Source organism: Diceros bicornis, assembly GCF_020826845.1.
Source record: "Diceros bicornis minor isolate mBicDic1 chromosome 3 unlocalized genomic scaffold, mDicBic1.mat.cur SUPER_3_unloc_1, whole genome shotgun sequence".
In the NCBI taxonomy this organism is placed as follows: Eukaryota; Metazoa; Chordata; class Mammalia; order Perissodactyla; family Rhinocerotidae; genus Diceros; species Diceros bicornis.
The window spans coordinates 1,429,881-1,455,116 of NW_026690897.1; the positions used below are offsets into that span (position 1 = coordinate 1,429,881).

Here is a 25,236-nt window from a genome sequence, read left to right on the forward strand (position 1 = left end):
ATGCAATGCAAGTAAATCTATATTTTCTACTATAATACACATTTGCAGTTATTTACATTTGTTTTATGTGTTCTTATTTGCATATAACTGTACTTACTGAAATATTTACCACACAGAACCACACACAGCTTACCATCTTTCCCTTGAATATAATCCATCAAACATCAATAATTTTTCTCAAGATACCCTCACTCTCAGTGTCCATGTGGTGACAACCTGAGCCCAGGAAAGCCCACTGGCAGGTCTTCTGCACAGCGGAGGCTGCCGGAACCTGTTGGTACCAGGTCCACAGGGTACTCACCTGGTCACACAGAAATCCATGGATCAGCGAGGACAGGTGGACTCTGAGCCTGCTTTCACCTCAAACTTGAGCTCCACGGATGTTTTCGTGTCTGAGGGGAGAAGAAAAGCGCAAACAAGCTTTTGAGGCCTTTTCTAGGGTGTTGGATGGAAAGGCCACCCAATTCACTTTTCTTTTTTGTATTTACTGATTTAACTGTAACTGTTGGCTGAAACTGGATTTTTCCGATTCCTATCCAGTCACCTGCTCCCCAAGATGGGAGAAGCAGCTCCGTGCTGTGTGCACTTGTGTCGCTCAACTCACTTGGCTGGACAGAGACTTTTTGCTGACTCTGGACCCTTTAAACAAGCTTGTCATTTAGGGCCCCTGTAAGTGACTCGCTGACTTGTAAACAATTTCCACACTTCATTCAGGGCTCGGGAGATTTTCAGGCCCTGGAGCAGGTTTCCCAACCTCGGCACCACTGACATTTGGGGCCGGATGATTCTCTGTCGGGCCGTCCTGGGCCCTGGAGGACGCTGAGCAGCATCCCTGCCTCCCCCTCTAGATGCCAGGAGCGCCCCCATTAGTAACAACCCAAACACCGCCTCCAGACGCGGATAAGCCCCCTGGGGACAAAATCACACGGAGGACGGTGACGGGGACTCTGAGGAGGGGCCGGCGGCGCCCGGAGCCGGGAGGAACAGCAGCCTCGGGCGCCCTGACGAACAGCCCGGGGTACACGGGGCTCCGCGGGGGACGGAGGGACGCCGGGCCGTGACGGGGCTGCCCGCGGCCCAGGCCCCTCCCTGGACCGCGACCGGAGCCGGGACCGCCCGCCGCTTACCGCGCGTCGCCCCTTCGGCCGAAGGTCCAGGGGAATCCCGTCCGCGCCGAGAAGACTGGACACACCGCGCAGACCTCCCGCTCCATCCAGGGCGCCGCCCGCGCTTCCGCTTCCGGTCTCGGGCGGGCGTCTGGGAGGAGAGAAGTTCGGGGAGAACGGACGATTGGGGGCTCCGGGTTGAGGCCGCGGGGGGGACGGGGCGGGGCGGGGCGGGGCCTCTCACCCCAGCCTCGGGGGAGGTGTCTAGTTTCTAGAGTTAATGTGAGACCGGTCCGCGGGCTGGGTCAGCACCAGGGACAGGGACCAGGTCTAGGGGCGGGGCTGTGGGTGGAAACCAGGTCTAGAGGCGGGGCTGTGGGCGGGGACAAGGGTGCGGGCGGGGCAAGGGGCGGGGACCAGGCTGTGGGCGGAGCCCGGGACCTGGCGGGGAGAGACGGAAAGAGCCGAACTGTGGCCGCGAAATCGGAGAGAGAGGAACCCGAACCGCTGAGCCGAGGAGCGGGTGAAGATAATGTCAGTTTTATTTCATCCTTTCCAATAAATCATTCCTTTTGTATCATTTCCTGCCAATATTGCATCAAGCAGGGCCTCCAGTGTGTGTTTCGTAGAAGCAATGATAATGAACGTTCTTCTCTTATCCTTGATTTCAACACTGCACCATAAAGTTTGACTCTGTAAATACTCTTTATGAGATTGACAGAGTTCCCTTCTATTCCTGATTTTGTAAGAGTTGTTTTTGTTGTTGCTGTTTATTTTTTAATACACAAATGGTGTTGAATTTAATTAAATGTCCTTTTCTGCAGTTATCGAGGTTATTATTTCTCCCTTTTCAGGGACTAGAGTACTGAATTACATGGCATGACCCAAGCTTAGTCATGATATGGCCTTCTTATAAAATATAGCTGGATTTGGAATGCTGATTTGATTTTTATTTAGGATACATGAACTTAATTCAAGAAGGAGAGTGGCCTGTTATAATAGTCAATTACTAAATTGACTAAGGAAGCATTTCAACTCTGCAGTTCTCATCCAGAATATTTCCTCGGATGAATAACGGACATAACAGAGAGGTAGAGAAAGTCTCTGTAAAGCATATACTCACCTGTCTCATTGGAAATCTCATTCTCTGGGCAGGGAGTGCAGTGAAAACAACAGAAAGCCTCTCTCTCCTGAGGGCTCTTCCTAAATCCAGGACTACAATTCTCCCTGCATAAGGAGCATGAAGTCTGGAGATAATCAGATACCTGTTGGTAACAGCTGTGACTTTTAACTAATTTTCTAATAACTAGAATGTTTTAGATTATTGGGCATTTAACAAATATATATATATATATTTTTTCATTTTCTGAGGAAGATTCACCCTGAGCTAACATCTGTTGCCAATCTTCCTGCATTTTGTTTGTGGATTGCTTCACTCCTTTCCATGGCTGCATAATATTCCAATATATAGCTATGTCACATTTTGATTATTCATCCATCCATTGATAGACATCTAGGCTCTGTTTACCTTTTGGCTATTGGGAATAGTGCTTCTGTGAATGGTTTTTACATTTTTAAATGGTGAAAGAAAGTCAAAAGAAAAATAATATTCCATGACACATGAGAAGTATATGAAATTCAAATTTTGTTGTCCACAGATAAAGTTTTATTGGCACCCAGCCACATCCATTCACAACATCGATGGCTGCTTTCACATTATAACACTGGAGTTGCAACAGTGACCCTATGGCTTGCAAAGTTGAAAATATTTACTACCTGGCCCTTTACAGAAACAGTTGCTGAACCTTCGGCGAAGGAATCAGAAGGTTCATTATTAGTCACCTCCTTTGCAAGCTCTGCTTGGATGAAATATTAATGCTCTCTTGTTTCTTCTTATTATGTTCTCCCACATTTGCGGGCTGCAGACAAATTAAGAGAGAGCCTCATTGTAATATCCTGTAAAAATAATATATGTACATATTTGTATGCAGTGTATAGTAATAGTGATAGTAGCTGATAGATATTTACTGTGTACATCCTACTCTGCCAAATGCTTTCTGTGCATTGTTTCATTTAGTCCTCAAGATAACTGTGTGAAGTAGACAAATATTTTTTAGTAGATGAGAAAACTGAGGGTCAAAGAGACTGTCAATTGTTAAGGTCACATATTACATGGTTGGATCTGGAATGCGGATGTTATGGCTGAATTGCGTCTCCCCAAATTGGTATGTTGCCGCCCTAACCCCCCGGGACCTTAGAATGTGACTGTATTTGGAGACAAGGCATTTAAAGTGGTGATTAAGGTAAAATGAGGTCATTAGGGTGGGTCCTAATCCAATATGAGTGGTGTCCTCATAAGAAGAGGAGATTAGGACACAGACATGCACAGAAGGGAGACCATATGAGGACACAGGGAGAAGGTGACCGTCTGTAAGCCAAGAAGAGAGGCCTCAGGAGAAACCAACCCCACTGACACCTTATCTCAAAATTCCAGACTCCAGCACGGTGAGACGATAAATGTCTGTTGTTTAAACCACGTAGACTGTCATATTTTGTTACAGCAGCCCTAGCAAACTAATCCTGTGAAACTCATGCGATCTGCCAGAAAAGCCAGTCCTCTAAGCTCACAGAATTTATTGTCCCTGATTTGGGCTGTACCCTTCAGACGTCCCTCTCCTTCTAGAACCTCTTCCTTCTCAGAGGCTTAGGCCTGGAGGCTCACGTTTTTTCTTCTCTAGATTCTTGCAGATCCACTTCCCTGAAATTCTGGCCCGTGGGCCCTGTGCTTGGGGAGCAAATGTGATGATGTATTATTTTCCTCTCCAAGCTTCTGCACTTTCACGTCTTCCTCTGGTTCTACTTCTGGGAGTGTCTGAAGGTCTAGGGTGACAGTTCTTCTAGCTGTTCCTTCTGCCTTTGAGATAGAATGATAAGTAAGAGCATTCGTGGAACTGAGTTTCTGCAGTAATCTGCAGAGGGAGCGTGTGTGTCCATCAGGGCTTGCAAACACCAGGAATCTGCTCCAAGGGGGTGGGAAAGCAAATTGTGACACATTCACAGAACAGCACACAATGTAGATTGAAAAGAGTGTGGCCGAGCTCTAACTATTGCTAAGGAAGGGGTTTCCAAGAAATATTTCTTATCAGTCAGAGTGCAATTAGGAAATAGAAACTGTACACATTTTTATTGTTTTATCTTGATTTTTAAGGAAGTATAGCTAGAGGTTGTATCTTAGCTTTCTAAGGTCAAATGTATTTATCTTTGTGAAATGAGATCAAGCCCCATATGAAAACAAATTTAAGAGACCGCGATTCTCTGGAGAAACTCAAAACTCATGTCTTTTGGTCCCTTTGTATAGCATAAAATAATTTTGTCCCTTTATATAGAATGGGCAATAAAATAACTTGGCAGAATGGTGGGCACTCTTTATTTTGGAGCCAATCTTATCAACTTTTGGAGGGATGATTCACATACAACACACGGCTTCCTTTCACAATGTAAAATTTGCTGTGTTTTGACAACCTCTGTCACAATCAAGATAAAGAACATTTCCATCATCCCCCTCACTTTCCTCGAGGCTTTTTCTGATACATCCCTCCCTCTGCTTCACCCTAGGCCACCATTGATTTGTTCCTCCTCTCTCCCCTATATATGGTTTGCAACCTCTAAAATTTCCTATTGTTGGACTGTGTGATGGCTAACTTTATGTGTCAGTTTGGCTAGACTGTGGGGACTAGTTGTTTGGTCAAACACCAGTCTAGGTGTTGCCGTGAAGGTATCTTTCAGATGTGATTAACACTTAAATCAGTAGATTTTGAGAAAACCAGATGGCCCTCCATAATGTGGGTGGGCCTCATCCAGTCAGTTGAAGGACTTAAGAGCAAAGATTGAGGTTTCCCAGAGTGGAAGGAATTCTTCTTCCAGACAGTAATGTAGAAATATAGAAATTCTGCCTGAGTGTCCGGCCTTCAGCCTCAAGACTAGAGCATCAACTCTCACCTGAGTCTCCAGCCTGCTGGCTTGTCCTACAGATTTTGGACTTGCCAACCCCCACAACTGCATGAGCCAATTCCTTAAGATCTCTCTCTCTCTCTTCTATTGGTTTTGTTTCTCTGGAGAACCCTGACTAGTACAGAACTATTCCAGCATTTACTCTTTTGTGTCTTTTATGTCAGATTTCTTTTCCTCAGCATAATGTCTTAGAGATTCATCCACATCATTGAGCAAGTCAGCGCTTCATAGTGTAGATATATCACCTATCAATGGACGTTTGGGTTCTTTCCAGTGTTCAGTACTTGTGAATAAAGCTGCTGTGAACATTGGTGTGTGAGTCATTCTATGGAGGTATGTTTTTATTTCTCTTGGATAAATACCATATGATCCAGTAATCCAACTTCTGGGTACATATGCAAAGGAAATGAGAACAGGATATTGAAAAGATATCTGCACCCCCATGTTTATTGCATCATTATTCACAATAGCCAAGATGTGGGGACAACCTGTCTGTCAACAGAAGAATGGATAAGGCAGATGTGACATATATATGATGGAATATTATTCAGCCATGAGAAAGAAGGAAATCCTGCCATTTGTGACAATATGGATGGACCTTGAGGGCATTATGCTAAGTGAGATAAGTCAGACAGAGAAAGACAAGTACTGTATGACCTCACTTATAGGTGGAATCTAAGAAAAGCTGAACTTGTAAAAACAGAGAGTAGAATGGTGGTTTCCAGGTGCTGGGGTGTTGGTGCAATGGGGAGATGTTGTCCAAAGGGTACAAACTTGCAGTTATAAGATGAATAAGTTCTTGGGATCTCAAGCACAGCATAGTGATTATAGTCAACAATACCGTATTGTTTACTTTAATGTTGCAAAGAGACTAGATTTTAAATGTTCTCACCACAAAAAAGGATTGATAATCATGTGACATGATGGAGATGTTAACTGATGCTGCAGTGGTAATCATGTTACAATATGTAAATATATCAAATCAACCCGTTGTACATCTTAAACTTAAAAAAGTGTATGGATATATTTCCATTCTAGTTGGTAAATCACGACTTCAGTCCAGCTGCATATCTAGCCTTTACCATAAGATATCCCCCAATCCAGCTACTGATGAGTTAGTGGCTGGCACCAGGGGTGGCCCCTAGGATCTTGTCTGAGGCTCATAGCCAGTGTCCGTTCTGTATGGTCAGTGCCCTGCCCAGACCAGGAATCCTATACTTTGAATATCACCTGTGCAGAAAAATATTAACATAATTGGCCATTGGTTGGGGTCTGGGAACTTGGACCCTGCCATGAGGATTCTTGTGCACTGGGTTTATTGAGGGAGGACATTTAGCAGAGGAGGAGTGAGAGGAGCAGGGTAGGACAGAAGGAGGAGCTGAGCAAGGAGGTGGTCTCAGTTGGAATCTAGCCTCAGCCTAATCCCATGGGGAGCCCTGGAGCCTGAACAACACCACCGAATTGATCTCACCTTGGGGCGAGGGCTGGCTTTTTGTACTTCTGTGACCAGTTATTGGCTGTGGGCTGGGTCAGAGGGCTCGTGCAGCTGTTGGACTGGAAAGCAGTCCTCTGGGGAAGCGGAAGCTGTGAGCTTTGAGCAGGCGACACCCCCGGAAGCTGGGGGATGGGTGCACCAGCTGCTCAAGGGTGGCTGGACAGGGAGGCATCAACAGTGTCTGCTACAGGGGGCTTCAATTAGTTTAGGATGACTGGGGTTTTGGGGGAGTGGGGAGGCTAGAGGGGGAGACCAGTGTAAGATGAGGGAGGGTCTCGAGTGCCATATTAATGAGCATGGACTTCATCCTGAAGGTAATAGGGAGCCATGGGAGGGTTTAGAACACAGAAGGAGCATAGTCAAGGTGGGCAGGGCTTCCCTGGAGCCCCCCACACACAGTGTGAGGATGAGTGACATCTCTGGGGCTCCTCCAGGCTGACCTCTTCCGTCTTGAGTGTCCTTAGATTTCCCCTTTGCTGGGAAAGTCACAAGGGGTTAGGTTTCTGCAATCGCTTGACTAGAATGGTTCATTTCCTCCATCCCATCTTTCCCCTTTTTCTCCCTTTACGACTTCCCTCATCCTTGCAGGACCTCTGTGGTCCAGATATTATAGCCTTGGTCACCTCTTTTGGGTTTGAAGGGTGAATGGCATCTTGTGTGCTCAATCACTCACTAAGACCCCAGACCCCATCTGTGGTAGGTAGAATAATGTGGCTCCCCACCCCAAGTTGCCCACATCCTAATCCCTAGAATCTGTGAATATATGACCTTACACAGAAAAAGGGACTTTGCAGATGTGATTAAGTGAAGGATCTTGAGATGGGGAGATTTTTCTGGATTATCCAGGCGGGTCCAATGTAATCACAAGGGTCCTTTTAAGAGGGAGGCACAAGGGTCAGAGAGAGAGAATAAGAGAAGGAGATGGAGGGGGAGAGAGAGAGATTGGGATCTATGTGTCTGTGTATCTATATATGTATCTATGTTTCTATGTATTTATGTATCTATATATGTATGTATGTATGTATGTATGTATGTATGTATGTATGTATGTGTGTATCTATCTATCTGTCTATCTATCGAGAGGGTGAGAGAGAGAAAGAGGAAAAGGTAGAAGAAGAAGAGAGAGAGAGAGATTTGAAGCGAGAGATTTGAGGAGGCTACACTGCTGGCTTTGAAGCTGGAGGAAGGGGTCTTGAGCCAAAGAATGCAGGTGGCCTCCAGAAGCTGGAAAAGGCAAGGAATGGATTCTCCTCTGGAGCTTCCAGAAGGAGCACAGACCAGCTGCCGTCTTGATTTCGGCCTCATAAGACTCATGTGGGACTCTGACTTCCAGCCCTGTGACATAATAAATTTGTGTTGTGTCAAGCCTCTAAGTTTGTGGTGATTCATTATGGCAGCAGCAGAAGACTCATTCATCACCTCATCCCATTTCCATCCCCAGGAGGAATCTGGGCTTGATCAGAAAACCTTCCAATTCCTTAATGCAACCTCCAAAAGTCAACTCTTCCTTCTGTCTCAGACTCCCCACCCACATCCTGATGTTACCCCAATTCTCTTCCTACTTCCCAAATTCCTCTCCATCTCCACAGCCCCTGTCCTAGACCAGACCACCACCACTCTTTTCTCTCTCTTGGATCAGCCTCACTTTCTCCCTGTCTCCCCACCCATGACCACATCCTGTGCAACACCCACTCTACACAGCACAAGTGTTGTAAAACACCAACCTGCCCATTACTCCCTTCCTGAACCTCCTTAATTGTCCTGAGGATAAAGCCTCAACCCTTTCACCCACTTCAGAAGATACTGGATGAAATGATCTTTAGCGACCTCTTCAATTCAATTGTGGCTGGTACCATGCCTCCTATGAGTAGCTGTAGCTATTTGACATAGTGGGATAATGATATTGACAACAGTAACTAATACTCTTGAGCATTTAATCTGTCATGCAGGATTTTTTGATTTTATCACATGAAACCTCAAACCTTATGAAGTTATTATCGTCATTTTACTGATGGGGAAACGTTGCTTCTCAGTGTGTTAGTTACTTCTTGCTGTGTAACAAATTACTCCAAAACTTAACAACTTTAAACAACATATTTTTATTTTCTTATACTGTATCGGGGTCAGGTATCTGGAGGTGGCCTAGCTCGGTGGTTCTAGATTGGGGTCTCTAATGAGGTGGCAGTCAAACAGATGGCTGGAGATCTCAGTTCCTCCTCACAGGGGCTTCGCCACTGCGCTGCTTGAGTGTCATAACAGCATGGTGACTGGCTTCACCTCAGTGAGTGATCCTGGAAAGAGAGAGCACGGAGGAAGCCACAATGACTCTTACAACCTCAGGTGTCTCAGATGTCACACAATGTCACATCCTGCTTTTCCTGTTCATTAGAAGCAAGTCACTAAATCCAGCTCACACTCAAGGAGAGAGGAATTAGGCTCCCCCTCTTGAACCCAGGAGTATCAAAGAATTTGTGGACATCTGTTAAAGCTACACCATTGGTCTTTCTGCCTCTAGGGTCCACACTCCTGGATGCATTGAACAAGGATTATAGAAGAAAGTGCAAGTCCCAGCATCCCCTCCCAGGTAGCAATGTTACCAGACATTACTGCATGCCTTCCACAGCGATCCTTTGGGACAGGACCTATTGTTATTCCTCTTCTCCAGATGAAGAAACTGAGGCCCAGACAGGCAAGTCATCTCCCAAGGTCACTTTGGGAATATCTTGCAGAGTCAGCATTTGATCCCAGGTCTGTCTGACCTCAGACCCTCTCACTGTGATAGCCAACGCTTGGAGATTTCCTGTGTGCCAGGCTCTGTTCCAGGCACATCACATATGACCACTCCTCGGATGTTCATGTCAGCCACACGGAGTAGATCCTACCATTACTGGGCCCATCTTATGGATGGGAATGTTGAGGCATAGAGAGATTGAGAAGTTGCCCAGGACAACACATGATTGGCAAGTGGTGGAAATGGGATTTGAACCCCCCAGCAAGATGGTTCTAGAGTCTGCTTTTACCCTCCAGTGCTTCTCAAACACAGCACAGCTCTGTTTATCCTCCTTCTTGGTGGAATTTGCTGCATTTTCATGCTGGCTCTTAACTGCAGCCTCACTGGGGCAGGGTCCCTTGATGAATCTGCTTCAGTGATCATAACTCCAAGATGGGTATCTTGCCTTGCACAGATCAAAAGGGAGAATGCAAAGACAAGTGGGGCTTTTCTTCCCAAGAACTTGGGGCTGGTCTTTCCATCTCACTTTTTAGCTTGTAGCAGATAGTCTTGGTGCCTGCCCACCCCCGTGACCCTCAACCCCTCAAGGCACACTAGACTGACATCTGCCAGCCACTGCATTTTGTTATCAAGAGGGTTACACTCTGGAGCCTCAATCTGTGAGTGACAGGAGCTGGTGGATAAACACCCCAGTTCCTTCACCCCTAAGTTGGGATAACTCTGAAAAGTGCTGTCTATGCTGCCTTCTAGAGGTGCCAGGGAGATTAAGATCCAGTTTCTCGCTATGTAACCTGCTTGATAACACACCCACTGTGGGCTCTTTCCCTTCCCTATCTCACTTCTCCTCCTAGCTAGCTGGAGTTTTTGGGTACCTCCTTGATGAACTACTCTTACCAGAATTCTTGTCTCAGCATCTGCTTCTGGGGGACCCCAACTAAGGCATGACTAGACCTCCATATGTATGAGATTGTGCATGTGTGTGTGTTGGGTTGGGTTGGAGGGCTGGGAATGGGGTGGGAGTATTGTTGTGCATTGTGGTGATGATGGATATGATCAGATATAATGGAGAGCTGAAGGCAGATGAAATGATTATACTCTAGACCTTGGATTCAGAGGGTCCTGGATTCAAGTTTCAGGTCCAAGTAATCTTGGACAAGTCACATCTCTTCTCCAAGCCTCAGTTTCCTTTTGTATTTTTTGGTAAAATAGGTGGGGGTGGGAATCCCTACTTTACAATGTTGACATGATGATGAAATTAAATTTTGTTGGCAATGTGTCTACACAGTGCCTGGTACATGATGGCTATGGTGCTTATTTTTATGGAGCAGGCTGGGAAGAGACCCTTGAGTTGGGACTTGCCTCATCGGGGTCAAGTGGTGGAAGCCCATTTATTATTGGGTGCAATGGAGGAAGGTGATGAGAGATGGGAGGTAGATGTTGGTGGGGAAAGAAAAAAGAGAGCAGGAGGGAAGGAGAGAGAGAACATGGTGACACAGCAGCCAGACCAATTTTTCTTCACGGTGATGAGAGGAGAATATAAGGGGTTTGCCGCCCTGTCCTCATTTAGTGGGAGCAACTCAGCAAAAAGGGTCATGATATTCTCACAGTGTTGAGCAATTCCAGCTCCACCCCTGCCCTCTTCCCACACTTTCTGTAATTGAAAACCCGGAGAACAGAGAAAAGGTTCCCCTCTTTGAGTGACAGAAACGCAGCACGATGTGGACCTTCAGCTTGCTCCTCTTCTGGGGTGAATGTGAGGCTGAATGGGGCACTCGGGGAAGCCTGGGCTGGAAACAGGCTGTAGGAAAAAGGGAGGGCCATGGACCGTCCAGCCAAGAGGTCATAAATGTAGGTTGTACACTGCAAACACCTTTATTGGGGGACCTTCAACAAAAATCACTCTAGCTCAGGGAATTCCATCCGTCAGAGCAGAATTCCTTTATAGCCATTCACTTGACATGTATTTCCTGAGTACCTACTATGTATCAGGAGCTGTTCTAGGCAATGAGGATAGAGAAGTGAATAAACAGGCGAGGTTCCTACTCTCGTGGGGCTAACATCCTAGTGGGAGGGGGTGGGTGGAAAAGAATCCACTAACAGTAACAGCAACCACCCACTTACCATCATTCTAAGTTCCTCAAATATAGAATGCATTCAACCTTCACAGAATTTCTCTGATATTGGGTCATCAATAGCTCCATTTTACAAAGGAGAAAATTGAGGCAAAAGAGATTAAATATCTTGCCCAAGACAGCTTAGCTGGTAAGGGGTAGAGTCAGGGTTTAAAACCAGGCAGTCTGGTCCAGAGTCTGTATGCTTTATCACTACACTATGCTACCACAAATAATAAACAAAAGCATTTCAGGTAATAATAAGTGCTATGAAAGAAGTCGTTATAGAGTGTGACTAGGGGTTGTATTGAAGGCGGAAGTCAGGAAAGACATTTCTGAGGGGATGATATTTGTGCTAAGATCAGAACAATGAGATGGAGACTTTCTGTCTGTCCTCTTATTGCTTCTTCTTTAGGCGTCAGTTTTTCTTGGTATTGTTTATCTTCTATGTTGTGGTTTCTTTGACATGTCTTGTGAGTTTGGGTCATGAGTTCAAATCTAAGAATGAGGGATCTTTTCTAAGTGACAAGTGTGGGTTTCCTCTGCTGTTGTAGAGTTTCTCCTATTTTATGAAGGAGGAAACTTAGGTATGATGAGATTAAATAACTTCCCTGAGGCCACATGGTCTGTAATTGGTGAAGCCAGATTTTTAAACCCGCATATTTTGATGCCAGATTTGGTATGCTTAAATACGATACTCGGTTGCCTCTAAGATAATTCATGAGCAAGAGGATTTCAGTTAGTGATGGTGAGTTGGAGTGTTGGGAGTTTGGGTCTGTGGAACTGGTTGACTGGAAGGCTTCATCAGAAGGAGCAGATAAGTCATGGACTCCAAATGCAGGAATGCAGGGTTGTTGCTTTGGGGGGTCAGCACTGGTATTAGCCATTAGCACCCCTCATTATGCCCTGAAGTCAACCAGCAAAGAGTAGTGATGATGACTTTGATGATGTTGATGGTGAGGGTGATAATAATGGTGGTGGTGGTGGTGGTGGTGATGATGGTGATGGTGATGATGAAGATGATGATGGTGGTGGTGGTGATGATGATGGTGGTGGTGGTGGTGATGATGAAGAGGATGATGATGGTAGTGGTGGTGGTGGCAGTGGTGCTGATGAAGATGATGATGGTGGTGGTGATGAAGGTGATGATGGTGGTGATGATGATGATGGTGGTGAGGGATAATGATGATGATGATGATGATGATGATGATGTTGGAGAAGAGCTAAATGCTGGAGGACTACACTGCCTTTTAGATATTTAAAAAAACTAATTGCCCTACCATTTCATGAAATTTTAATACCACAGGTAGACTGTACATCTATTTGTGTATTATATGTATATCTATATGTGTATTATACATAAAGGAGTAAGATTTTTTTCATCTTTCCCAAAAGAACCAAGTTTTGCCCTTTTGGGGGAGATGTCATTCCTTTTGAGAATGCGTGTTTTATTGTACATCTTTGAAAACCGGCTGGAGCTATTTTTGTAATTGAAAAGAAAATGAATACAATCAAAATGAAAAACCAAAATAAAGTGAAGAAAGGCAGGAATGGTGGCTGTGAAGATTATGTGCAATAATGTATGTTTCTCACTCAATTGGGTCTCTCATGTAAGCTCATCAAACCTGAGGCCATGCCAGGAGTAATTTTTAAGGTTGAGCCCAAAAAGCTTCTTGCTGCTTCACGGTATTTTTCTTTTCTTTCTACACAGGGTGTTGTGGTATATGTAGCTGCAGAATATTCGCATCAACCCCACCGGAATCAGCGACATGGCGTAAGTTGGTCCAAGAGAATCCATATGTCCAATGTGGTGGGAGGACGTCTTCTGGAGAGGAGATTCTTTTGTTCAGAGGCTGACAGCTGGTCACTTGCTGAGAGCTAGTTAGTGGCAGAACAAGGGATAACTTCCAGGTCTTCTGGTTCCCACTCCAGGCTCTTTCCTTTGTACCTTAGACTTGCTGTGTGACCTCAGGCAAGTCACATAACCTCTCTGATCTTCAGTTTCCTCAGCTATGAAATACAGATAACAAGATTCCTATCCCACAGGGATGTTGTGAAGCTTGAATCAAAAGAGGTAACTTTGTAAACCACCTGGTATGTGTAATAAGAACTTCATAAATGGTAGTGTGGTGGGTATTGGGATGAAATTTAATCAAACTACAACTCAATGTGAAAAAAATACATTTTTTATGTTTAATTAAGAATTCTCATCTTCCATATAAGCTCCTGTTGGATAGAGGAGGAAAACGTTGTCAGCTCTTAGTGTTCTCAATGTCTCAGTTTCTCAGTTTAGTCTTACTTGGAAAACCCAGTTTATATTGTGTGAAGACTTAATCTTTCAAAATTTCTCACCCTGCTCTTGTTCCTCCCAAGATGGCATCTGGGTGTTGGTGTAGGTGCAGCTTATGGGATCTTGTAGCTGTGAAGTGTGGACTCTGGTTGGGGTGTTTAGTCTACAGATGGAGCATGGTCCTACCTTGGTTCTTGCTTGTCCATCAATCCTCTCAGAAGCTCTGCATCTCCCAGGGGTCCATGCAGTAGCTCCTGGTTTCCATGTCCAGGCTATAGAAACCAGAAGAGTTTTCTTGGGTCACCTACTAGCTCTCCCCGTCTGCTGGTTCTAATCCTTGGCCCCCACACCATGTTGGATGTGGCAACAGCAGAAAGAAAGCTTTTGTTGAGAGAAGTCACCCCTTAGCCTTGATGCCCCTAAATTCACCCACTCCTATCTGGAAGTCTCTGAGGTGACCCATCTCCACTTGCATTTAGCCTTGAGGTGAGATGGCAGAGAAGCAGGAATCCTGGTGAGTCTTCTTCATCTTATCTCTCTTTTAGCTTCCCACAGTTTTCTTTCTGCCTGTATAACAGGTATATCCCTTACATCATATCCTGAGTCCTCGCTACACCACAGCTTAATGAAATCTCTATCTTCCAGTCCTCCAAGCCTGGCTATTGAAAAATAAAATTTATTGAGATATAACATTGTGCAAGTGTAAGGCATACAATGTGTTGATTAGATACAGTTATATATTGCACAATGATTACCACCATAGCATTAGCTAAGACCTTCATCACCTCACATAATTACCATTTTTTTTGTGGTGAGAACATTTAAGATCTACTCTCAGCAACTTTTAAGAATATAATATAGTATTGTGTACTATAGTTACCATTCTGTACTTTAGACCCCCCAAACTTATGCATCTTGTAAGGCTTTGCTTTCAAGACTATTGTCTTCTTGGGAACTCAAAAACCCAATTTGATAAGGAAAATCTGAACATTACCGTTTGGCTGTCATTGTGTGTCTGCAGCTAAGACATCTGAAATTTTCCTGAATGAGATGAAATCCTTTGGCAGAATGGGTTTGGGGGGGGGGGGTGTCACATCCCTGTAAGTGGAAAAGAGAAAATTACGTCAATATATTTCCAAAAAGATCATCCTTGATTTAAAAAATCTATCATTTTTTAAACAATAAAAGTCTTTAATAAAAATTTTTAATAAACCTGAGCCCAGAAAGCCTTTGGTTGGTGAGAAAGAGCTAATCTCCACAGTTCTGGGACCCCGCCCAAGCCTGGCAGAGTGTGGGGAAGTTAGGTGGATAAATGAAGAATATGTGCCCCACAGAGAGAGTGTGAGAAAAGTATGGGAGAGGGATGTACAAGGAATTTATAAACGGGAATTCAAAAGGCTTAACCTTTGAGAAAATTTGGTACCATCAGGATTAAAAATCCATAAACACAGGTGTATTAACTTTGTGAGAGTTCATTGAACTGTACACTTATGATAGTTGCACTTTTCTATACATATATTACCCTTAGTAAAATGTTATCAAAATGCGCATACACTTGACACAGCAATTCTTCATCCAGGAATTTACTCCAAAGAAATAGTCATATAACATAGAGAGATATCTCACTATACACTCAAGGGTGTGCATGTTAGTACTATCCTGGTAACAACCTGGTATAAACTAAATGTTTGTTTACACTCAGGGACTGGTTGGGTTAATTGTTGTGTTGGTTAGAATAACTCTAGCTACTGTAACAAATAAACCCAAAACTGTCAGTGGCTTAATAAAAAGAAATTTAATTCTTGTTTGTTTAAGAGTCCAATGCAGATATTTCTGGCTAGTGAGTGGCTTTCCTCCACGCGATGATTCAGGGACAAAGATCCTTCTGTATTGTGGCTCAGCCAAGCTAGGGTCTCAGAGTCTTCTGCAGACAGCGGCAGAAGGGGAAAGAAACAGTGGAGAAGGCACATCCACTTCATAAAATCCTAGGCCTGGCCGTGACACATGTCACTTCTACTCACGGTCACATGACCATACCTGGAAGCAAGGTGAGCTGGGAAATGTAGTCCATGGTTGGGCAGCTGCCTTCTAGTGACAATTCCACACCATAGAAAGGGGAGTGTGGAGTTTTTGTTTGATCTTTGGCTACCTCGCTATCTCTGGTGCATCTATAGCTCATGGATATAATGGAATACTATGCAGCTGTTAAAAAGCATGAGTTAGGTCTATATGGACTGACTTGGAAAGTTGTCCAAAATGTATTATTTTCTTAAATTTCTATTATAGAAATATTAAACAATCAGAGGCAGAGAAAATAGTATAACAAATGGCCATGTGCCCATTGTCCAGCTTCAATGCTTGACAAAAAAAAATTTGCTTCTCTTGGTTTGCAAGACATACTGTTGAGTGAAAGAGCAAGTAGAAATAGAACAGAGCTGCCCAAAAGAACTTTCCATGATGATGGACATGTTATAGATCCACAGCAGCCACTAGTCACATGTGGTTATTGAGCAGTTGAAAAATGCTGTTGGCACTATCTTCATGCTGCCTCAAACCTACCTCAAACCAACAACCAAAAGAACCCCACACTTCCCCCTCAAGGCGCAAGGACACTTCCTCTCTTCAGTTTCAAAATAGAGTTTCTCTGTCATATTTTGTTTCAGGGTGTGAGTCCAAAGGAAGGTTTTTGCTTCTAGACAAACTAAAGCAGCTCTCTGCTAAAAAGAGGGCACATAACTAGCAATAAACCCATATAAGAAAACAATGATCCTCAACTCCTACCTCACACCACACACAAAAATCACTACCGGATGGATCATAAACGTGAATGGTAAAATGACAAAGCTTCCAGAATATAGCATAGGAGAACATCTTCACCATCTTGGATTATGTAAATATTTCTTAAAAGGACAAAAGAAAGCACGTACAGTAATGGAACACATTAATAAATTGGGCTTCATTGAAAGTAAGAACATAAATTGATCAAAAGATATCACAGAGCCAGCCCTGGTGGTCTGGTGGTTAAGATTTGGCACTCTCGCCACCGCGGCCTGGGTTTGTTTCCCAGTCGCGGAACCACACCACGCGTCTGTCAGTTGTCATACAATGGCGGCAGCTCACGTAGAGAACTAAAACTAACAACTAGGATACACAACCACGAACTGAAGCTTTAGAAAAGGAAGAAAAGGGGCCAGCCCGGTGGCGTAGTGGTTAAGCTCACACACTCTGCTTCGGAGGCCTGGGGTTCACAGGTTTGGATCCCGGGCGTGGACCTACACACTGCTCATCGAGCCACGCTGTGGTGGCGTCCCACGTACAAAAAATAGAGGAAGATTGGTACAGGTTAGCTCATGGACAATCCTCCTCATCAAAAAAAAAAAAAAAGAAAAAAAAAGACATCATGAAGAGTGAAGATAAGCTATCATAAAAGATACACTTGTAGTATATATCTAACAAAGAATTCATGTTTTTTTAAAAAGCATCCTACAAATCAGAAAGTAAAAGAGAGACCACCCAATTTTGAAAAATGGCAAAAGACATTAACAGGCACTTCATAAAAGAGCCTACCCAAATGGCCAACAAGCAAATAAAAAATTTTAACATTATTAATGACCAGAGAAATACAAATACAAACCACAATGGAGTATTACTACATATCCCCCAGAATAGCTAAATAAAAGTCATAAAATAAATCAGAAAAAACACTGACTCTATAAAGCACTGGTGAGGATACAGAATAACTGGAACTCTTAAACACTGTTGGTGGGAATGTAAAATTTTAAAACCACTCTGGAAAACTGTCTGGCAGTATCTTCTAAGCTGAACAAATGTGTATCCTATATGCAGCCATTCTAATCCTAAGCAGACATGCACACACATGTGCACCAAACACACACACAAGCACGTCTATAGATACATTCTTCTTTTTGTTTTTTTTAATAAAGATTGGCCCTGAGCTAACACCTGTTGCCAATCCTCCTCTTTTTGCTAAGGAAGGTTGGCCCTGGGCTAACATCTGTGCCCATCTTCCTCTACTTTATATGAGACGCCGCCTCAGCATGGCTTGATGAGCGGTGCGTAGGTTCAGGCCTAGGATCCGAACCCATGAACCCCACGCTGCCAAAGCAGAGTGTGTGAACTTAACTGCTATACCACTGGGCCAGCCCCAGATGCATTATTCTTAATAGCTTAAAACTGTAAATAACCCCAAAATGCGTCAGCCATAGGATGGAACGTAAATTTTAAAATACACAAAATGGAATTCTACAAAGCAATGAAATAGAACAAATTATTGCCACATGCAATCACATGGATGAACCTCCCAGACACAATACTGAGCAAAAGAAGCTAGAGAAAAAAGCAGTACGAGTTGCATGATTCCATTTCTATGGAAATCAAGAACCAGCAGCACTAGTCTACAGTGACAGAGGTCTTAAGGGTTGTTACCTTTGAGGAGGTAAGTCCATGGAGGGGACTCAAGGTGGCTTCTGGGGTGCTGGTGGGGTTTTTTCTGTGTGTGAGGAAGATTAGCCCTGAGCTAACATCTGTTGCCAATCTTCCTCTTTTTGCTGAGGAAGATTAGCCCTGGGCTAACATCCGTGCTCATCTTCCTCTACTTTATATGTGGGACACCACCACAGCATGGCTTGATAAGTGGTGCGTAGGTCTGCACCTGGGATCCGAACCTGTGAACCCCGGGCCGCCGAAGTAGAGCATGTGAACTTAACCACTACACCACCAGGCCGGCCCCAGGGTGCTGGTGTTTGATATCTTGATTTAGGTGGTGGTTTACAGATGTGTCCCCTTTGTAAAAGATTTTTGAGCTACTCATGTAAGATTTGTGTACTTCTCAGTAAGTCTGTTACGTTTAGGTAATAAATAAATTAAGTAATTAATGAGTGAGTGAATGAATACAGAAATTTATAAATAAATGGGGCATAGTAAAATGGAGTCAAATGTGTGGAATCATGGTATTCCACACTAACGCACCTTTAGTCCAGGGGTTTAAAAGGCATTTCTCACAGTAAATGTCTTAGAAAATTCAATATCTATGTGTATACCACATATATAAGTCTGTTTGAAACTGGCAAAAGCGAGTGTTAATATCCTCACATACAGTTAAAAGCATAATTTTATATACCAGAGCCAGATTCTGGGCTCCGTCCAGCTGAAGTTGTTAAGGAGAATTCTCTGAGCTGCAAACTGCCCTTCTGTTTTCAATTCCTAGAAACCGAGGTTAGATTAGGGACAAGGAAAACCAAGGAGTTCTCTTTCGCTTGCTGCACCATCGAATAGACACCACAGACACTGGACTATCCCAGTCAGAAGATGCTTCCTTCCAAGTCTTTTCGTTTGGTTTTAGGTTTCACAAGATACTGTCTCTTCAACTGAGTGAATTTCTCTTAAATGCCACGTAGCAAGTGGGAAAGCTTACAGAAAATTTTATCTCACCATTTTTAGTACAGTAAATCTGGAATGTTCTTAAAACAGATTTGAGTCTAGTGCCTCTAATTCACACTGTTAGAGCAATCTTACACAGTAAACACGGAGAGAAAAGCCAGCGTAGAGTCACCTCTGACCACATGGGATATGACCTTCCCTTTTCTCTGAAAATCCTTTTTACTGAACTGCAACTTGAGACATGTAATTCAGCATAAAAGCTTTTGTGCAGCCATTTTGACCAGTCTAAACGTTCAAGCAAAACATATAACTCCACTTAAAACAACCATAATTCAAGCAAATGAGTTTTCAGAGGGAAGTTTATGTAAAATCATGCTGTCCATCATATATTTAACTGGACCAGGAATTTAATGGAAGTGTTTATCTTTGTTTCCCTCTTTTAGAAGAAACATAACCAGACAAACACAAAGAACCCCAGGAACTGAAACACACAAAAGATACGAAGTTGAAAACGTTTCCAAGTTATCATGGTGTAAGGATATTTCAGTTGATCTCCAAGCTTTCACAAGAGACTCCTAAGTCAGGGGTTCAGAGGACTCTTACAGAAAGATATCCTGTCCACCTCTGACCCAGAATTCTTCCCCTCTTCCCTGTGTCCCCCTATGTCATCTTGTCCCCTTTGGAGCCTCCAGTAAGGCTCCTTCCCCTCTGCTTCTCAACTACTTGGTATAAAGGCTAAAACGCAAGTAAATAGATGCCGAGATTTCCACATATGGCCAGTTGGCATATTTTCATTGCTTGCATCTGGGGGAAAAGTTTTCCAGTTTACTTTTAAGGACCTACATTTTCACTTATAGTTCAAAAATATCTCAGTTCACTCAGACATCACTATAATCTTGTATAGCTAGTTTCCACAGTCTAGATGATAGGATCTGCATCTATGGTAATGTTTTGGATAAGCTATCACTTTGCTCTAAGTAAATTGTCCACTTAATGTTCTTTATTTACTCAAGACACATCTCTATAATGAGTAGACATCTTTATATTAAAATCAATCCTTGATTTTATTTGTCCATCAATAAAAAAAATTGCTTTTTTACCCTCAAGAAAATCCTAACCCAACGTTTGATATAACCTATACAAATTTTATCGTAAATGAAGGCTTTCCTAGAACAGTGGTATAAAAATTTCACTTATCTGTAGATACTATGAAAATTGTTATGTTTAACTTTTAAATACAGAAATAGCTGAATGAAGGGCAGTGGTAGGATCTGGGGAGAAGAAGGGGTAATCAAGGGAGGCCACCCTGAACCTAATCCAGGGTCCAAATTACTAAATTGAACTAAGTTTGAGAATTGGGAGAATAGAATACATGCTTTGCTAATCGAGAGATATCCAAATGTTATTGGTAGAAACCAATATATTTACTTATTTATTCAATAAACATTTTGGGGGCTCTCTAAGTGTGCTAGACACTGTTCTACGTGACGAGGATTTGGAAATGACCAGGACATGGTCCCTGACCTCAATGAATGCAGAGTGAATTGGAGGAGACAGATAAGAAACACAAACAATACACATATTTGTTTTCTAGTACCACAAACTAAATGGCTTAAACAACAGAAATGTATAGTCAGTCTCACAGTTCTGGAGGCTAGAAGTCCAAGATCAAGGTGTCAGCAGATTGGTTCCTTCTGAGGGCTGTGAGGAAAAATCTCTACCATGCCTCTCCCCCAGCTTCTGGTAGTTTCCTGGCAATCTCTGGCATTGCTTGGCTTGTAGAAGCATCACCCCAACCTCTGCCTTCATCTTCACCTGGTGTTCCGCCTGTGTGTGTCTGTGCCAGACTTTCCATTTTTATAAGGACACCAGTCAGGTTGGATTAGGGCCCACCCTATGCCATTATGATCTCATCTTAACTAATTATATCTGCAATGACCCTATTTCTAAATCAGGTTACACTCTGAGGTACTGCGGGTTAGGATTTTGACATAAAAATTGGGGGGGGGGGTGGAGCGGGGACACAACTCAATTCAAAACCATACAGAAAGAAAGGCATTCAACCTCCCTCTAATCATCCACAGACTTTCCTTAATGGCCTCCATTCCTACCACCTATTTCCAAGTCAGTCCCCTGTCCCTACCATCTGCCCCAGTGGGAGGCTGGCTGCCTGCAGAGCTAAAATCTCAATGAATGGGAGCTACTGCAACTGAGTGTGCACAATAGCTGTGTGACGGTCCTTGCCTTCTACTTAACTTCCAAAGCAAAGCCATATGTCAGAACCCAGAATACTGAAGTTCCAAAAAAATAAATCGGAGAACTCAGTAATACATTCCCTGACAGAAAATGATCCATTTCACTTGTGTTGCCAATTCAAGGATAGAATTGTGCTTGTGGACACATTTTTTCTGGAGCTGTGGGGAAAATATTGATATCATTTGGTACTTTTTTCTCAGTAAAACCTACACTTCATAGTGTTTATAGTCAACTTGAGGAAGCATTTCAGCTATCACACTCCTAGGGAAATATTTTAGACTTAAGGATGTAAATAATAGGAAAATGACAATACAAAACAGATCTCCGAGCTTCCCGAATTTTTGTCTCTGCAGGTCTATGCTCTGTTTGCTCACCCTCATGGCTCCATCAGCAGCCTCAACGTGAAGATCATTGACGCCTCTCTTCTGAGTGCCACTCAGGGCTCTGCCTCTTCCCCTAATATGCTGTTCACTACCTCCCACTCTTAGCACTGTCTTGAGTTTTCTCTTCGGTCGGTCAAATGCCTTTGGTTTATCTGGTTTCCTTGGTTGGGAGACTTCACTAACCACTTACCTTACCCTAGCTTGACCACACCCTCAGTATTCTGCTCTGTTCTCCTTGGTCTGTACCATGCTGCTCTTCTTTTAAACATATTTTTGTGAAAATGTAGAAATGTGGCAATGAGCTGAGAACACACTCAGAATTCTGTCTTAGCTGAGCTAAATTGCTAATAGGCCATTGTCCACCCCAGACAGACATCCCCAATTCCAGGCTTTAGTTCTAGGCCCACTAGCTGTAGCTCTGGGATACACTCAGGATATTCTATGGCTTCCATGGTTTCTCTGATCCAGCACTGAAAAACAAAAACAAAAACAGAAGAGCTCACACCTGGGCAGGCTAAGAGGTCTTTAGTGAATCATACGTCATACACTCAAGGTCTTTAGAATTACAAAGTGCCCAGTTGAGACAAAGGACCACTATCTTCTTCCGCAGATGGCATCTTCAGGTTGGAAAGAGGTGCCCTCATGAGGAAAAGAATCCCTCCACTAAAATGAGGCCAGAAGGAAGCTCCACCCTCAATTAAAAGAGGGGCCAGTGTCCTTCATTTACTACTGTGAAGGGATTAGAGGAATATAAGGCAAAGGCCTTTATAGAATAGGGCTGGAAGCCCTGTAACTTGGCAATGGTTCTATTTTTTATTTTAGTCCCTTGTCTGTTTCCATGGAAGAATTAGCTGTAAAACTTGAAATAAAAAAGTTCAAGAAAGGCAATGAGGAGGATTCTCAGAAACCAGCATGGATCAACTCTCACCTCCATATTTGTGTATCAAATGGCTTCTGAGAAACAATGCTGTGGTTGACTAAAATAAAAAGAGAAATCTCTTACCACCATCCCCACCACTACCACCACCATCAGCAGCAACAACCATCAGAAACACTGTCAGTTCCCTCCATTTAGTTCAGAAAATGAAGGCAAAATACTTTGATGAGGAAAACACTTTTCACTCAGTTACTCATAAGAATTCTGGCTAGTACCCAAACCTCTTCGTGGGCCCTGGTAATTCTCCTTTACTGAACAATTTTGGGTTAGAACTTCGCAGGAAGAAGGAAGTTTAGTAACTCATTTTGGAAAACTTTGATATTTATCACATCTACCTGTCAATGCTATAAATGAAACCGCATGAGCTAAAACAGTGTACTTCTGAACACAGCCATATCCTTCACCAGGCAAAGGCAGAACAGGCATATGCACTCTACCACGCAGTGTGGTTCCTTATGTGGGTGGTCTTAATTCAGCTAATCAATGTTACCTTAGAATCCAGCAGTGACTGCTCGGAGCAGAGTTCTCAATCATTCATAAGATCCTGTACATGTCTATTTCACTACACTTTCACATTGCTTTATAAGTGTTTGGGTCTGATGCCCCCACTAGACTGCAACATTTCTGAAGGCAGGAGCTGTGTATTACTTGTCATTGTATTACCATAACCTATCAGAGTGGCACATGGTAGGTATTTAGAAAGTGTTTGCTGAGTAAACAAGTCAACTAATAAAAAATGGCTCCTTTTTCATTTTCTTTGCGTTGATTTTAAATGTATAATTCGGAGACACTTTCTGAAAGAACAGATTCACTGGTAATGGCCTAAGACATATATGTATGCTAGATATTTGTGCTAATGTGTACACAAATCTTCAGGACTCTGGGATAACATAAAAATTAAATTAAGTGGCAATCCAGTGTATGGAGTTTTATTTGTTTCTTTGTTTTAGTTTGCTTTTGACTTTGATGAAAAAATAAACGACTGTTTTGATATGTCTACATCTGTCTCTGCTCATAACTAACCTTTGTATTTTATTAAGTCAGATATCTGCTAACTAGAACAAAAAGTAAAGGTGCACGATGGTGATGAAAAATAATGTCAACTCCACTATTATTTTATCTAGGACACTTTTACATGCCAGATTCAGAATGTTAGCATGAATGCAATGATAAACAATTAGTATAATCTCTCATTGGGTATATTCTGTCTATGGTCTTTAAAATATATCCAGGGGCCGGTCAGGTGGCGTAGTGGTTAAGTTCGCGTGTTCCACTTTGGCGGCCCGGGGTTCGCCGGTTCGGATCCTGGGCGCGGACCTACTGAGGCAGTGTCCCATATAGAAGAACTACAACTCTACAACTATGATATACAACTATGTACTGGGGCTTTGGGGAGAAAAAAGAAAAAGAGGAAAATTGGCAACAGATGTTAGCACAGGGCCAATCTTCCTAGAAAAAAAAAAATCCAGAGTCCTGAAATAATATTTCAATTTAAAGTCTCCTGGATGTTTTAGGTCATTCTTCTGACTGAAAATGTTTGCTAAGACATTAATTCAGGATCACAGTAGATGTTTCTATCGTGGTCATGTCTGACATGTCATTCTGGACTCTGTCTCCCCGATTTTCAGGGCCCCATCCCTACGGCTGTCCTCCAACAGTCTCCAGCCCCTGCAGACCTCTACCTGTTCCAAGCTTCTTTCTAGAAGGAATACATGCCCTTAAACACGGTCTTCCTCTCCCCAACCCTTCCAAATAGCTCCTCTTTCCTCTAACCAATAATTCCCCAGAAATTAGGCTAAGATAGTAGAAGGCAAACAATGCAATTACCTAATTAGAGTAATTTGCACAATGTTGTGAATAATTGATATGTACCACTCTTGCAGGCTACTTGCACTTTAATCGATGGAATGTTCTCTCCAGGATTTTTTTGATCATTGGGTTCAGTGGTTTCCCAGATGCCTCTACATGTGCCATCTCACTATCATATTTTCTCACCTTATTCCCTTAAAATAGGAACTTCAAGAATGAAAGCCAGCAATCCATCTCATTTTTGTGAACTTAGCTGTGCCTGTTACTTAAAGCAGTTTAACATCAGCATAAGTAAAAAGAATTATAAGAAAAATAAAAGGTTTTCAGATATGCATCCAAAGATGATACAAAATAAAATTCAAACTTTTTTTACAACAGTGAGCTTAAATTAATTATTTAAGGCAATAAACTTTAAGTATGACCATATTATTCTATTCTCCATTAACAGCTTATAAAATCTTTATGGAGGGTATGTATACATCACTTGCCTTTTAAAACAAAGGGAATAAAGACAGATGAGAATTTTGAGGGAGCACTTTTAAAACTAGGAAGACTTAACTAGTACATTTTCATAATATTGATTCTTATTATTTCCTAAAGTAGATGAATACATTTTTTATTTTGTAGATTAAAAAATGTCAGTTCCTTCTTCTTCTGCTTTCCTTATAAAAATAATTGATAGCCTTTTCTATCCATATCACATTGAG

At 42.9% G+C, this 25,236-nt stretch overlaps 1 protein-coding gene and 1 long non-coding RNA gene across 2 annotated transcripts in view; both read right to left on the bottom strand.

The window, feature by feature from the left end:
- LOC131401998 (centrosomal protein kizuna-like) overlaps positions 1-25,236 on the bottom strand; it is a 304,927-nt gene that overhangs the window by 99,599 nt on the left and 180,092 nt on the right.
- Positions 8,692-14,016, bottom strand: LOC131401994 (uncharacterized). The gene is made up of 2 exons (XR_009218182.1): positions 13,931-14,016; positions 8,692-8,903 (listed from the first exon to the last, which is right to left on the bottom strand). It is a non-coding gene; the product is annotated as an uncharacterized LOC131401994 (long non-coding RNA).